The following is a 17,171-nucleotide window of genomic DNA, read 5'->3' as shown; positions in this document are numbered from 1 at the left end:
GCAGGTTATACAAATGGTTTTAGGGAGGGGTCACCCAGGGGGATGTATACATCCTTGCTCACAAAATGGCAGCCTGCAAAGAGATTTACCAAACACATTCTGGCAGATGGACTTCTGCTCCCAATTACCAAAGGCAGATGCAACTCTAAACAACAAATCCACAAGCGCTTGTCGTTAAGGAACTGAACTTCAGTCATAATCAGACAAAAAAGTCCTTTAAATGCCTGCATCCTCCTTGCCCTTGTGCAGATGGAACTCTGAATTTCATGTATGTTGCATCGAACTTCTTAAAAGACAATTGCATTTAATGGTGCAAAATGTCACCCCTCCTCCAACAGGGAGTTTTAACTAGTTTCTTTAAAAATTCATTTGGAACATGGCTTTCCATCTGATTCAGAAGAGGCTCTTCTGGAGTACTACAGACTGAAACTCTTGCTGAACTTTAATTGTGAAACATCTTAGAGGCAGTCAAGGACTGTCTGTAGTATATTTCCACACCCCTGGGTCTAAATGTGGTGTCAGGGGAGTGATTTATGGCTCAAATAGGTAAGGCTTTTGGCTCTAGGCAAGTTGAATGCGCATTGCATGTGCAGTCATACCAAACTTCTTTGTGTATCCATCAGCTCTTTCTTATAATTGAACTCAGCAAGAGCAGTCCTACCTGTTTGCAGCTAATCACATCTTACGCTTACAGTTAAGCTGTGTGGCAGTCAGCACCTTATAATATGAAAACAGTATTTCTTTCACTTATTGCTAATGTTGGCACCTGTGTTTCAGTCTGCTGTGTAGTTAGGATCCGTTTGTTATTGTTTTCTTTTTTTTTTTATTCCAAGTTGACATTTTTCCACTCATTCAGTAGCTATCAGCAGATTTGCAATCACAGCCGAGAGAGCCAGTGGCTGTGCCAGACTACCTGGGAAGCTCAAAGCTGAGTTGATTTAAGGAAGTTCTCATTTGTTGCCTCAAGGGAAGTGTTCATTTTGCAAGGGACAATATCTCTGTTTAATCCTATGTTTGGAAAGCCGCAGATTAAGGCTGAAATTCGGAGAAAGGATATTTCTGATCTGAAGCAAATGATATATTCCGTGTACTAAATGCTGCGAAAAGAAATGGAAACTTAGTGTAATTCCCAAGTATGTTAAAGTCGTCATGGCAATCATCTGGAAGTTTCTGTGACTGGTGTTTCAGGTGTTGATTGCAGGCTGGTCTGCTAGGGAAGGAGAATGAAGCAGCATAAACCAACTACAGTATCTTTTTCTGATGAGGACACTGCCTTTTTGGGTAGGAGTCTCCTGAATGCCTTCAACTACCCATCCTGGGACAACGTGTTCACACAGAAGTGAGAGTTCCTTTAAGCTCCTCTTAAAAGTTCTTCCCTTGTCTTTCACATCATTTTGCTTCTTCCTTGTTCTTGATGATACCATATCTGTGTAGTACCTCCCTGACTCATCCCCAGTTTTTTCAGATTATTCCAGTTGCTTTGAAGGCTGCTTGGACCAAGGCTCACTTTTGTGTGCTGGTAGGGACCTTATGTGTTCTCGTTGACTAGCCCCTCAAAAGCTGGGAATTAATTCTTGTCCTCAGTCAAGTGAGAAAACAATATTTGTAAAAATAGCAGCAATATTTAGTTGTTAAATACATGTCACTGAAATATTCTGCCTATCTGGAAACAGTCTCGGTCACTACATGAGAATGCGATGACAGAAATTAAATGTGAGCCTCCTTGGTTTGAGAACACACAGAGCGTGTCTGTCACATGCTGCTGAATTCCAGAGGCCAAATGCAATTTTTTGTTCATAGATCAAAATCGAGGTGGTCACCAATTTTTTTCTACTAGGATCAAGAGAGGGAAGCCAGAAGAGTAAATAATCATGGTACTTACCATTGATATTGCAGTTCCTTTCATCTTCAAAGTGGTTTGTAAACATTAAGTAATTAATCAGGTTCTGAACAGATCCTTGAAAGGCAGTGAGACAGCCAAGTACAGTAAGCATCTGAGACACGTGGCAGCGACAAAGTCTGCAGCTACTAGGATTAGTGCTGGGAGGTGTGCAGGATGGAGGGGAGCGGCCCCGGGACCTGTCTTGCACTGGAAGGAATCTTGTGAAAGATACGGTGTACGTGAGGGGGCTGGGGAGAGACTGGTGGAAAGGAGAGGGGGAATGTCATGACTGATGTGAACAGCTATTCATCTCTAAGACCCTCTTAGAGCCTGTCAAGAAATCCTTGCATTTTCTAAATGCAGCGATCAAAAAAATACCTGCAAGAGATGCAAGCATCCTGAGCAAGGAACAAGACCTGCTTATATCTATGAACCTAAAAGGCATTGTATGTGCTGCCATACATGCACAGAAGTCTTGTCTGCCTCTCTCCCCAGGACGTATAGCTATGGTCAAATCTCTCCATGAAAAGACCCATCTGTCCAGGCTATTCAAGTGACATTTACACTTCAATGGTCTGTGATCATCACTGTTCAGTGGCTTCCTGCATATTATGGAGAAAGAGGTACAAAATTAGTTTTTCTGCACTTACTTCCAATTGCCTAGTGTGAAATGGTTTTAAGGCCTGTGGAACGTGAGGCAGTGTTTCACAGAAATGTCTTCTTTCTCTTAGATGACATCATGATTACATCCCCACTACCAAAAGAGAAAGGAAGGGATTTCTAATCTGGCTATTTTCTGATACCCTCCACATCAAAAGGCGTTTGACCTCTCTTCAAACTCAGGTCACTGTTACTAAGGGGACTGCCCTTGTGTCAGGAAACTTAAGTTCTGCCTTTTGCCATGGAATTAGCACTGGAAGCGTTTGAATATTGTTCAGTTTATGTACATCTTCAACCACTACTCAGATACCTTTAGCTGCTTGTAGACAATTAGGATGGAAGGGGAATCATCTCAATCTTTTATCACCGCAGCATTAACTAATCATAGGTTTTATATTTAAAACAAAGGACTAATTTCTTAGCATGTCTGTTGAAATAAATAAGCATTAAATTCTACAGGCATTAGTTTATCCAAACCCTAAAACTAAGGAAAAAAAAGAAGGTTACAAATGGAAAATGAAGGATTTTTTTTCATCTGTGTTGCAATATAAGTAAAAATTAGCAATAATCACAATAGCCCCAAGATGTTCAAATACGCTTACATTTTAACCTTTTCACACTATGGCTGTAATGTAACAACGTGTGACTTTTAATTACTAATAGCATATAAGCTGCCTTGAGGAAAAGTATCATGTAAACAAAACATTGTTTGTTAGTTTTGTTCTGGCACGTGTGCTGTTCATTAACAAATTAAGTTAAAACTTTATTCTAACTAATTCCTTCTTTAGTTCCTGGGAGCAATAATACTGACAATTGATGTTACATTTTGCAGTTTGCACTTGTCTCTGTAGCCTGGCCTACACACAAATAGTACTGGCTGAAATAAATTGGTTTCTAAATCAATTTAATAAAATCATTGCAACCCCCTTGTGCGGACGTTCTTAAAACTGAATTAACCTAACATGATATTAGCCATTCTTAAACCAATTTATGTGTCCTCGCTTGGGAGCTGCTCCAATTTAACTAAATTGATTTAGAAACCGATTTAGTTAAATCGGTGTAATTTCTGTGTGTGTAGACCAGACCTTAGATTCATCACAAATTACTCAAAGTATCAGTTTAGCTAATCAGAACGCATTATAAAATGTTCATGGTTGTGAGAATAAACCAGAATCAGAGGCAAGAATTATAGGTGAGAAATTTCTATGAGAATCTTGGTCAAAAGACGGTAAACAGGTCACTGGCAGGTGTAAATTGGTGTATCAGTGGAGTTGCACTGATTTATTCAGGTTGAGGACCTAGCAAGGTGCCCTGGAAAGCACCGAGTATCCTTAAATGGTGATAATGTGATTCTGTTATCTGATAGTATGTCTGACTTTGTGTGAATTGGATCTCATCCCCTTAGTTTGTCATGGCTACAGATGTGTCTGTCCTGTCTGAGGATGCAAAGAACAAGTACAAGAGATCTGTGTTTCTTGTGCTTGATTTTTGAGGTGCTTATGCCAAAATATCCTGAAGGGGAAGTGAGTCCTTAGATCTTCAGAAATTCAGCATTCAAATAAAATCTCATTATACAAGCAGTCTGGCAGCAATGTTGTACATCAGCAACCAAGGAAGAGCAGGGTCAGACATCTATTGTTGGGTAGCCATCACTCAGAAGTAGAAATTATACAAAGGACTATGAAAGCCTCCTTTCCAAACCTTAATATGATAGGAAGATGAATACCTTGCCAGAGACTTCATGGCATTCTCTCTGTTGTTTCTAGATTAAGAGAGGTATTGATCCATGTTTTCTCTGAGAGGAAAAAATGTGAATCTATGTGCCAGTAGTCTGAAATAGAAGCCAGTAATACTTACCTCATGAAAATGATATAATTAGTGCAGTAGAAGTAGTCACTTATTTCTGTCACTTAGGAAAACAATTTACAAATAACTGTGGTTTTTACTGATTTCTTCAGGGAGCATGTATTTAGTTTTAACACAAATGGACCTGGCTGCAATAAGATGATCAACATTTATGACTACAGTCATTCAGGCCAAGGGAAGTTCTCAATGGCAGTCAGGAATTTTTCATTTAAAAAAGAGCAGAGTGATCTGAAATAGTGTTTTTGTTAGATCCATATTTGCTAAAGCCCTTGTCCTTTGAGAATTTGTACAAAATCCTACCTGTCATTGGTACTGTAGCTGAGCTCTACCCCGCTTTCAGTATCTTAGGTTTATTGTGATACTTGAACAAGGCTTAATACGGACAAAAAACCCACAGGTTTTGCAGCGCAGCTTTGAGGCCGGTGCAATATGGTCCTGATGGACTTGCCTAGAGCAGGTGAGAATCTTTACTAATTGAGCTATGACTTGCTCTCCTGTTGCCACTCATTGGAGACCACAAGAGTCAAGAGCGTGACTCGTAATTTCCTATGGCCTTCCTGACAACACAACTAACAGTTAAGTACTGCTCCTTTTTATATTAGAAACAAAAAAACGAAAGAGGTACCGAGACTTTCCTGCAACGTTATGCTCTTTGGCAGGAGAACTTACAGATACATAGATCCTGTTATGAGTTTGTCCTCAAAAGCAGCTTGTCATCACAATTTTTTTTTTTTCCATGAAGGTAAAGTATTTCTCCCCCAAGAAAAGGGTGGACAATTTATAAGTTTATTGTCTTTCAGATCTTGCAGAGGTTTACTTTTGTCTCTTAATTGGAACAGGATTCTTTTTTCTTTTTTCTCTAGCAGGGAGAAAGTCTTTCTTTTTAAGAAAGAACTAATTTAGCATAAAATGTATTTAGTGTCAGGGCTTAATAGAATGAGTAAATCATCGTCTAATACAATAATATCTTAGGCTAGTTAGAAAAATTGTCAGAACATGAAGTAAGCATTGGTATACCGAAATCCCAGCAGAGCACATCTAACATGAAAAGCTGACTAATAAAATTCCTAGTTTGGCTAATAATTTTTCAAAGCATTAATACTGCAGCTAGTGTGTGGAGTCTTCCACCTTTAGCACCATGAATTATTGGAACTCTGAAAACACATTGTAAATAAGTTATAAATGTGAGTGTGTTCACAAGGATCTTTATGTTTCCTTTCATTGCAATGAAAAATTTCACATAATTAAGAACCTGACTTCTACTGCCAAGGAGGAATAATGGTTAAAGGTGGATATGAAAAATGATGCTGAGTGTGTAAACATGGAAACATACTTTGAGATAAATCTTACTTCCAAATCTATCCCTGTCAGCTACTATCTGAATTCATATTGCGCAGAGAGGGTATACAGAATGCTGCATCCGTCTCCCTGAAAAGCAGGGAATATAATGTACAAGCAAACCCAAACCTCATTAGCTATTATAATTTCTTCTGAAGGTATGTAGTTCGCAGTGTCTTAGTAAAGTGCATTAGCTGTCAGGCTTTTTAAATGCCTCATAATAAAAGTGCCAGCTGCCGACAAGCTAGCCTTCTCTCCTCCCCCTCCCAGCGCATGCTGGTTTTATGGTTGCTAGCGCAGTTTTTATTAGATATTCTGATTTAACTAACAGAAATTAAGTGTGTAAGTTTTGAAAATCTGACGATGAGAGACAAAGACGACTGCATGCTCTGCTGTATCTTTCATTAGGAACATGAAGAAGTGAGTGTAACCGTGGAGGCTCTCAAAGGCATTCAGGGCAACGTAGCTACACTTTTTACGCAGCAAGGAGCAAGTAGGAAAAACATCTTTAAAATTATGTAAGATGTTTTACTTTTTTAAAATGGCTGTGTGAGTATTATTCCAGCCATAATTTTGAACATCTAAAGTAAAAGATCCTCTGCTGGAATTGCTTTGCTTATAGCTATTAAAGGCAATGGATTTACATGACCTTATATTGGCTGAAGAAAACACTCTCCTTTTCCAAGCTCGTTTGCGTTTCCAGTGATGTTAATAGGAGCTGTGTTGTTATGCATGTGAATGAGAATGGGACTGTAATTCACACGCTTGTATCTCCAACTAGAGCCCAAAGTCAGCTCTGATTTAACATAACAGTAGAAAAATCAGTTTTCACTCATTAGTCTTCATATTTTAAGGCAGGGAAAGCCAGATGCTTAAAGATCCTTTCTGGACAATATGTAAATAACTGTAAAATGGCTAGAAAAGGCATTTGAGTGAATTTAAGTTAATTTCTTCTCTTCCTTTGCTTTAATTAACACGCATTGGTACACTGGCAGAATTTAACCCACCTGAGATTTAAAGAGTTTTGTAATTCCCAAATCAGAGTGAAACAGTCTTGTGAAGTGTCCTGAGTTCAGTAATGTTTTTCACTGGATATGGGTTTTCCAGATCCATTTTCTATGGTGTATTTCTTATAAATTAACTTCTCCACAGAGTCTTGGCTCGGTTCCTGCCCCTGTCACCAGCTCTTTCTACTAGGTTGGAAAAGACACGTATGGCTACACAGTGCCAAGTGTCCTTAGTTCTGCTTGATCTCGGTAGCTATTCGGGACATATTTAGGAGTGTCCAGGAAATGCACCTCACCCTATAGATTGTCTCCACTGATAATCCTAAGCCTAGTTCTCTGTCTCCTCTACAGAAGTAATAATCACAGTAATATCTGGGTATTTTGTAAAGGATGAGGTGTGATGCAATTTATCAGTGTTTGAGAAATTCTTTGTTATCTCAGGAAGAAACTGGCTTCATTAGGGCTCAGTTTATTACTGGCACTTTATTGTGACCGGTGCTTCCGCTTCCCCATGGAAAAGGTTGTAACTAGATCAATGGTTTTCAGCATGACCTGAGGGATCTGGGAGAGATAACAAAAGGCTCAGAAGGTCTGAGGAAGCCAATCATATTGCTATGCTTAAATTTATTGTCCTGATATTAACACGTGCACGGGAAAATTTTAGGAGTTCCCAAATGGGAAAAGCTCTGTTGCTTTGCATTAAGGTTTTAAGATCATGTAGTGGTATTACAAGCATTGTTAGTTAAACTGGTCACTTAGAAAAGAAGTTTCTTTTATACAAAGGGCTCCTTTACTTCCCTCTGTCCGTGCTCAAAAGAGGTCTTAAAACCCTCATAAAGGAGCGTTACATTGCACTTCGAGCCTCTCTTCGTTAACAGAGCGAAGTCCATGAGAATTCAGTCCAAAGCGGCCACGCGTGAGTTTCGGGAGCTGCCTGTGAGCCAGGTGGCTCAGTCTTTGGGGAGATTTCTGTAGGATGAGAGAGAGGAATTCTCCGAGCCAATCTAAGTGGCACCTGGGTAAGCAATAGACTTTGCAACAGACTTTACTACACAGAGCCCTGCTGCTTTACTGCCATCCTTATTGCCTCCAGTCATGTCCCACTGGGTTTCTGTGTGCCTGGGCCCTCGGCACAGGCAGAACAAAGAGTGATCTGAAGTGGGAAAGGAAGGGAGGAAGAGGAATATATCAGGGGAAGACAATGCAGTGTAAATGTTGAACAGTGGCATCCATGTAACTCCGAAATAACAATTGGTGGGCAACAGACAAAAATCCACCTAGCATAATAGGCAATCAAAGTGCCGGTAAAAATCAAGCTCATTTGGAAGATGATTTGTTAGGGTTATTTGCGAAGAATGATTCGAAACTGCTGTGTACTTCTTGCTTTGCGTTCTTTGTGCTGCTTTTGTTTGCATGAGCTGGAATATGTTATATTATACGTCTGTGATAATGTTAGATCTCACAGGCAGAGGAAAGAAATGAGATATGGGACTGGAGGGACACCAGTAGATTTTATTATTATTATTGGTTAGAAAATAAGAAAGATGGAATTTGAACATATTCACTATTTTTTATCAAGATTTTTGAAGTGTAAATTTTCTCTCTCTGTTATTCCCTTACAGATGGGAATAGTAAAGCCGTTTAAACCTTGAAATCATGTGTAAGTAATCTTAAAGTAAAAATCACTACAGGATGTTGCTCTTAGAAAACAAGCCCAGTAAAATCGGGAAATCCAAGGTCAACTCAAAGAATACCTAAAGCTTTATTTAGTTATAGAAATGCGCAATTAAAGCAAGCCAAAACAACCTTACCTTACCCCTCCCATGGTATCATTCAGTGATTATATATTACAGGATGTGTAAGAACAAATGAAATTACACAGACTCTGACATTTTTCCCCAGGTTTTCCCTCCTCCTGATATCACCAGAGGTCAGTTTTATAGTCTTCTGGACTGAGCTTTCTATCTCGGGTTGTCGATTACAAGATGAGTGGTTCATAAAACCAGCCACTCGCTAGCATCCACGGTTAGTGTAAGGATGAGGCCCCAGGCTTGACGTGTATAAAGCTGCTTCAGTGATTGAATGTGCAGTTCCAGTATTAGCAATTGTTTAAGCAGGGACTGAGGCGGGGTCAGGAAAGTGGAATAGATACGTTTTGATCCAGTGTTACCTGTCCCCGGAGGTGACTGGTTCACCTCGAGTGCTACAGGTGGAGGGTGGAAGTGGCAGCATTGTTCCTACCAGCCTCTGCAATGCAGAGTCACCACATGAGCCGATAGTTCCCTCCCTGTTAAAGCAGGCCTGTTATCAAAGGGATCAGGCATTTCTCTCTTGCTGATGATAGAGGATTTGGCCAGTTCCTTTCCACAAAATCTCTTCTTTTCCGCTTTGAAGGATGATCTCATTGTTACATGTCCTCTCAAAGCTGACTTTGATCAGTGCTGTGTACAGTCAGGTTCATGGATGTACGCTGAGAAACTGTTATGCCTGCCACTCAGTGCAGCGTTCTGACCTTAATAATTTTGGCACTCCAAATCCACAACCCAGCATCGACAAATTAAACTTTTTTTCTCTTGGCAGGCTGTGCTTTTCTCATGTGAACTATAATTTTCTGCTGCTCCTCTTCCCCATTGTAGCGGTTTTTAGCTTTATAGATTTAAAAACTAGTCATGGTGTGGCTTATTTCGAAGGGATGTTGAGATGTAATGAAAGGAGCTTGCCAAGATAAAAAGGAGCAAAATGACCTGGCCTGTTTGTTTTAGGAAGAATGTTAACAATTCACTAAGATAAATTCAGCCATGGATTAACTGTGTAATAACATTAATATTTCCCCTGCAGTTATACTCTATTGATTTGTACCGGAATTATATTGCCTTTCCTTACTGCATTTTCATAGTTGGATTGATACCATAAGGCTTTATTGTCACAAATTCCAAAACAATTTTATGCTTTCTGTTCCGCATCACTTCATTGTCTGTTGGGTTTGGGAGTACCCAAAAGGTGGTATGTGTGTCTCCTGGGTGGTACGCAGGCCACTTCAAAGTCTGGCAAAGAGCAGGGAGCTCAAGGACAGGGAGTTTGAAGCTCTGATTCGATGGCCATAGCTGTCCCTGCTGCTGCTTGTCTGAGGCCCCTTGGCCCTGGCCCGTGTGATGCCACTTCTGCCAGAGATGTTATTTACCCCAGGAGGATCAGGCTGGTTACGCCTGGGTCAGTTATCTTTGCTCCTTGACTTCTTTCTTCCTGGCATTTGTTGTATTTATTTTTGTGGCACTCTAGTGCCCATGTTTAATCCAGATTTGTCAGCGATCTCCACCTTTATTTCCTCCTCTGCTTGCTTCAGCTCAGGTTCTTTGTGGTGTGATCAGGAAATCTCAGTATTTTCTGATCTCTGCCTATGTTAAGCCCACATTAGCTTTCAGTTGTCCCCCAGTACTAGAAGGCCCCAAATTTAAAATTAAAATGTACTATCGTCCTACTCAGACCTACTGTTATCCTCCTTTTTCATTATTCTAGTTTATTAACATTTGAAGGCCTGAGAAGAATGCAGCGAGACAATAGAGGACCTTGTAATGTGATGACTCGGATGCAGACACAGCAGGCAGAGCTTCAGAAGATTAGAAATGGTGATACTTGTAATTAGAAATTCTGCAGTCAAGTAATGTTAGTTAGGAACTCGCAAGCAGAATTTAAGTACTCAGATTAATCTATCATCTGGTGTGAAAATAATTATGTCAAGCCAAGTGTTTCACCATCAGGCTATCTCTGGGATCAGTCCCTTGGATCGATCTTCATTTTGAATTCTAGCGATGCGGACACAGAGTACGAGGCATTAGTGAGTTAGGGTATAGGGCGTGCCACTAAATATAGTGTGTAACTGCTGTCTTCCACAACTGTAAGGGAAACAGAACTGCCCAATTCTGGGTTTATGGAGTTGCATTTACATACTCAGCCCATGCTGCAGCATCGAAAAGCACGGGGCTGGGCAGAGGAAAGTTTTCAGTAGGTACAGATGAATACCCCTTTTTTTCCAGCTGACTGGTAAATGCCTTTACCATTAGACAAGTATGTCTTAATTTTCTTCAGTGCTGAGTGCGTACATTTCCTATCCATGTCTCCAGGAGAGTTGTGGGCATTGAACACCTTGTTTACGATTTTCGTCTTAGGGAATTTGTCATTGTACAAAGCAGTAAACATTGATCTTGTAAGGATCGCAAAAGCAATCACCTTTAACTAGCACTAGAAATATAGAGGGTTTGGCAAAATCATGAATACTTGCGATTTTTTTCCCTGGTGCAGTTCTCTCTCTGCTCTTGCACGTTACTTAGCAAGCCAGGGATCCCCATGCCTGGGTATGGCTTGCTCTCTGACTGTTTTTTTGTCCTTCACCTGTACGTGCAGTTTCTCTGGTTTTGGCAGCATGACTTTGTTCCTCAATATGCTCATGCTACATGTGTTTCTCAGGCTAGTATTCTGAGCTCCAGCTTTTATACTGGCTTTCTTTTTTTCTGGGAAGACTATAGACAACCCACTGACCAACCCCTTCAGTCAATCCCCTGCAGATACTGTACAGCCAGGCTGATTTTCTCAGTCCTCAGCCACTCCATCATCTTAAGTGAAACCACTTGAGGTGGACCCATCAAGACGTAGCAGCCATTTCTCGTCTGCAGGTTGGAAGATGCATGAAACAGTGCTGCCAGCACAGGGCAGGCTCCCCATGACACAGCAATCTCATGACATACGTCAGAGCTCTGTATAGGCAGTCTCTTGCATCGGTCATGCACAGCAAATGCTTCTGTATATTTTAGCATTTAGAAATCAAGGGCTTCTTAAGTTACAGCAATTAAGAAAGGCTGCTGCACAAGATCACTTCAAAAACCTGTCTTTTCTAAAACACGGGAAACTAGGAATATCAGTTCAGAAGCTGAGGTGAAAAAGATGGCGGATCTATTTTAATGAGCATTAAAAAGCCTCAGTCGTTTAAATGCGACTGTCGAATCCGTCTTTCACTGGTTGGGTTAAACAAACGTCTGTGGGAGAATGTCTAGATATACTTGCCTGCATTTGAGCCTGCCTCAGAGCAGGAGTGCAGGGATGACTACCTAAGGTCCCTGGGACCCCACATTTTCTGTTTCTATTTCTTTATTTGCATAAAGAATGCATCTTGATCTGAAAACTGTACTGGAATATATCCAGAATTCTTTACCAGGTTACATCCTGGTTTCATTTCCACTGTAGATCATTATATTTTTAATACCGTAATTGACATAATTAGAAATATTGATTCCATTTCAAATGAAGCAATTTAACTGTAAATGTGCCAAGAGGCCAAAAAATAATCAATCTACTGTTGCTTTGCTTGCATGAATGAATCCTGATCCAGGGTCATCAGGGTTTTTTTTTCATTCTTTGGTTTGGATCAGTTGCCACTGATTTAGTATTGTCCCCAACTCATGTATTTTTTTGATTGCTTGGTGTCAAAGAGATGCTAAAAGGTATAAAATGAGTGTGTGAAAATAATCTCTGATAGTATCATTAGAGGGACACAGCACACTTAAAATGTGAAACAATTTTCAGTTTTAGTGCATGCTTCTCCAGTGGGAAGTCGTATGGTAAAATTTAAAATAGTGTGAGTATAATCTGGGTCCTGGAGAGTGGAGCAGAATGACATTCTGCATGGGAAGAGAAAATTAGAAGTTACATTACTTTTTGTCTAAATAAGGCAAAAAAGTGAAGTATTTATATTGCATCATTTGCAAAAAACACTGTGTTTGAATAGATGCGCATGTTTGTGAAACAAGGGCTTTGAATAAATGTGAATAATGCACAAAGAAAATCTTGGTCTCCAGAGTGGAAGGAGCAGATTTGAGTCTACAGTTTAAAAAAAAATTATCCACAAGAAACCTCTTAATCAACATATCGATTACCGAATTCTTTTTTTGTACCTGTAGCACAGCAGCGTGATTTTTTTTTCTCATAAAGCTTTAGGAAAGTTCCTGGATGGCATTTCTATGTAGTACTTGAAAAGAATGGCAGAAACAGCCAGTGCTACTCTAGGTCTCCCTGGAGAAAATGCCCAATCAATTCATTCCGTTGGAGGGAAAACAGTGGAGCTTCTTTCAGTAAAACTAAAACTGTGAAAGTAATCTTTAACTATATTTAGCGTAGTAAGATGTTTTTTTCTTGGTACATTTTAACTAAAAGTCTGAAGCTGATTTTCAACTTACTACACGTTTCCAGTAAAACATGCTGTTCTTCCTAAAAATACAGACTTGGAGGAGAACAGAATGTTTAGTACCACTTAGCCAGGAGTCGGCTGTGTGCGTAACTCCTGCTACAAATGTCTTTCTGCGAATGCTGTTTGAAGCTGGTTATATAGTTGGATTCAAGAAAGGCTCAGTGTGGGCTATTAAACAAGCTTATGCTTTTTCGTGGGGTTAGGCTTAAAATAATGGATGAATCCTGAAGGAGAAAGCAAAGAGTAGAGGAGCGCTAGAAGGCTTGATTTGTGTGTCACTGCCATTGCGGCACCGCGTTTTCTTTTGTAATGCTGTCCTATATGAACTTGGCATTTTTCTTGGCATGACATTTGGAGGCTGCTTTCCCCCCTCCCCCCTCTCGCTAATTTTATATGGATGTATGGCCAAGGAGAGATCTAAAAGGCCAGAGAGAGACTCTGTCATTCTTTAAAATCAATCACTTTTGTTACATTACACTGACGGTAGTATCCAAAGGAAGATTGAGAAGTATAATGACATATTGCATTGCCTATTTTTATGCCTGTTGTTTTCCTGGATTGGAATGTTCTTAAAATACAAATACACAGTCAATTTTCAAAACACTGTATAAAATCTGAGTCAGAAATAACACATATGTTGGGCCCCTTTAGAAAAGTGGTAGTTTGACAAAGAGAAAAGTCAAGAGTTTGTCCATCCTCTATGTGTTTTTGTGATCCTCTGGAGGAAAGATACTATAGAAATATGAAACATTTCTTTCATGAGTCTCACTGGTTTACTCCACAGATCCAAGCTTTTTAGTTCTAGAAGACTAAACTAGGAAAAAAATCTTTGTATTTGAAGACCAAGTTTTTGGTTTCTTTCATTATCCATTCATACGAATAATATTCAAGATGCTTGAGTAAGAAATTAATATCAGAAAATCAGCCAAAGACAAAGCAGGGAGACATTTATTGAGGAGCTGGTGCAGTTATTACCTAATTACTGAAACGCTACTTACCATATCAGGCTCCATTGTACAATTTGCTTGTAATAAAAGAGAATGAAAAGTACTCAAAATAATAAAAAAGCAATCCCTATCCTAGTACACGTCAGTTAAGTGGTTCATTTTAGCATATACTTGTATATATATACACACATACACATAAATACATGTATACCTACATATATGTTCTCATATATGTGCGTGTGTGTATTTATGTCCTTGACTTCATTATTTGATGTCTGTTAGAGTATTTCAGCTTGCTTACACTTGTTTTAGTTAGGATGTAAATTTAAATTGGCACAGCTAACTGGAATAGTCACGCGTGTAGGCAAGTCTTTTGTTTCTAATAGAGATGTTAGGAGAAACGTAATGCAGACTTTTTCACACTTTTCCTTGAATTTCTCTTCCTTCACTTTCTGAAAGTCATTTTACCTCACAAGTACGTACTGATGTTTCTTTTAGAAATGTGTCAAGAGAAAATCAATGTGTTGCATGTGGCTATGTAAGATGAGCACAGCAGATGCTGCTAACTTGTCACTTCTTAGCGTGCCTGTTAATAATTACATTATCTAAAAACATGGGATGTTGAGAGTATTTAACTACTAGCCAACACTGTACTGATAATACACATTTGCTGTTTCATGTATAACTTCCTATGCATTTTAGTAGTAGTCCAAAACCAATACAAATACATTTATTAACTTTCTAATGGAGTAAAGACTGACCCTGAAGTGTTGTAATTTTAACCACCCTGGTACAGAATAGTGGAGCCCTGTCTAATGGCCTTTGAATGATCACGTGTATCATTCTGTGGGAGAAAAAAAGCAGATGTAGCTGGTGAAGGTTCCCATCTGATTGCAGTTATTGATGAAATTCTGACTTCACCAGCAGCAGAGCAGGGTCCTACAGCAGGATATAAGACATAGCCAGTGCTTTAATTGATTACAACCTCCCAGTTCAGCACAAGTCAAACATTTCAGTCTTCCCTGAGCTTGATTTAATTTGTTTAAATGTCGTGTGCAGAAGTGGTGGGGGCTTCTTGACAATCTCGTTGGCATTTGATCAAAGTCGAATGTTGCTTGCACTCACCAGGAAAGAAAATGAGGAAAAAATGGAGTATTCAAAGGTAGAACTCGTGCAGGAAATGTTACCATTTACTGTGTAGTTACAAAAGTCCCCCCCCACCTCCACTGTGTCACTTAACCCCAATTTAGATGAGGAAGAGATTTGACACCTGCCAGCTGTATAATACTGAAAGGACATTCATTTTATTTCTGCTCAAAGACTGTGTGGACAGCCCACTATGTTTTTGACTTCCGTTTCTATCAGAAACAGAAGAAATGCCAATCTAGTAAGAGAGGAAACAGTGACCCCAGTCAGACTACCTAGGAGTGGCTTCAAAACTTTTGCCAGCTTACAGTTACTTTCACACTCTCAATTCAGAGGTTTGGCTAATGAGTGCTTGGAGAATGGTTCACTCTCCTGCCAGACTCTTTTGCTGGTTTTTTTTTTTTCAGTTCTGCTCACTGAGGTTAGGCTGAAAGCAGCACAGTAACCAATGAGATGAAAATATAGATAACTCAGCATTTGAGTGAAAGGGAAAGATTTTTCAAAAGGAATTAAATTAATTAGAAAACAAAGGTCTTTCTTAAAAGAAAATGATTCATTGATTTGTTTCTGATTGACTGTAATCAGAAATAAGCCTTTCTGAAAATTGCAGGTGGTGTTCCATTGACTCCCAAAATATTTTCGATTTTCCTTTTTCATCATCAGCAAGGACTAAACCCTTCCTCCTCCTTATATATCTTTTAAATACGCACATTTTAATCCTTAGAAAATGATTCAGAGTAATTGGCACCATGAAGTCCCATACTTATTAGCTCTCAGTGATTCAAAATCAGGTTTGCATTTGAAAAAAATGGTGTTCTTAAACATTATCACTTCAAAACTATCCCACTTTCTGCAAATCAAGTTGAGCTCTTCTCAATTACATATCATCCACAAAATCAAGTTAAAAACCAAAGGCCTGATTACTATTATAAGAACATAATAATGGTTGCACTGAGTCAGACTGGATGTCCATCCAGGTCAGCATTCTGTCTGCATTAGCAGCTGGAAGTGAATGTGTAGGGACAAATAGAAGAGCAAGACAAGTATATGGGATACTTTCTCAAAGACTCCCCAGCCATCAAGTATTTCATCTCAGGTTTCCTGAGCCAAACGTAGTCTCCATGTGTTTAGACACCCTCAGTGGCATTCTTTACCATGAACGTATCTAGTTTTCCCCTGACCCCACGTGAGCTTTCAGCACCCACAGTGTCCTTTCACAAGCCTCTTCCGTTTTGAACCTGGCTTCCACAGGTTTCGTTTGATGGCCCATTGTTCTTACTGCACGAGACATAAACAATGAATCTCCACCTACTTTCTCCGAGCCACTCGAGATTTAGTAAACCTCTATCATATTCTCCTGTGTCAGCTCCATGCAAAACTGAAGAATCATAATTCTAGTCATTCCTTGTATGAAAGGTATTCCTTACCTTTGGTCATGATATGAAGCTCTTTCAGTACCTTCCTGACCTCTGAAGCTTCTTACAGTAACCTTTTGCGATGGTAGGATCAGAACAGTACTCGGGGTGCAGAATGTCAGGACTTGCTTCTCTAATCTATAATCTCCTTCATTTGTGTTTGGCTATCATATAGAGAATGAAACTGATTACGGCAGAACCTTCCCTTTAATTGTTTTTCTAATTCAGAAAGAAAAACCCCACTAGTTAGGAAATATGGAGAACTTTAGAATTAAAATTGCGGGACTTGGAGGAAGGGAGAGGGATTCAAGGTTCCCTAGGAAGAAGAGAGAGGAGAAAGGCATGGTAGAGGAGCTGACAAAATGAAAAGCAGAGACTGTAGATGGCTTAGTGTTGCATAATATAAATATATTGTTTCTTTTCTCTTTCCTCCTTGCAAAACTTACATTTGGAATAGAAACGGTCTGCAAGATTTTCTTGAGCTGCTTCTTTTAAATTTGTCTTTCACCTTAACCTTTTTTTTTAACATGGATGAACCTTTTTTACCTAGATATTCACAAACTGGGATCTGTAGTTTTTCTCCTAGTATGCAACTTTAAAAACCAGATAAAGTGCCCATTAGGTAATACACAATTTAGAAAGTTAGAATCTGAGTGGTTTGTTAAAAGAAGA

This window comes from Calonectris borealis, chromosome 1 (assembly GCF_964195595.1).
Source record: "Calonectris borealis chromosome 1, bCalBor7.hap1.2, whole genome shotgun sequence".
NCBI lineage: Eukaryota > Metazoa > Chordata > Aves > Procellariiformes > Procellariidae > Calonectris > Calonectris borealis.
The sequence above is the reverse complement of the archived record's forward strand: the minus strand, read 5'-3'. Positions refer to the sequence as shown.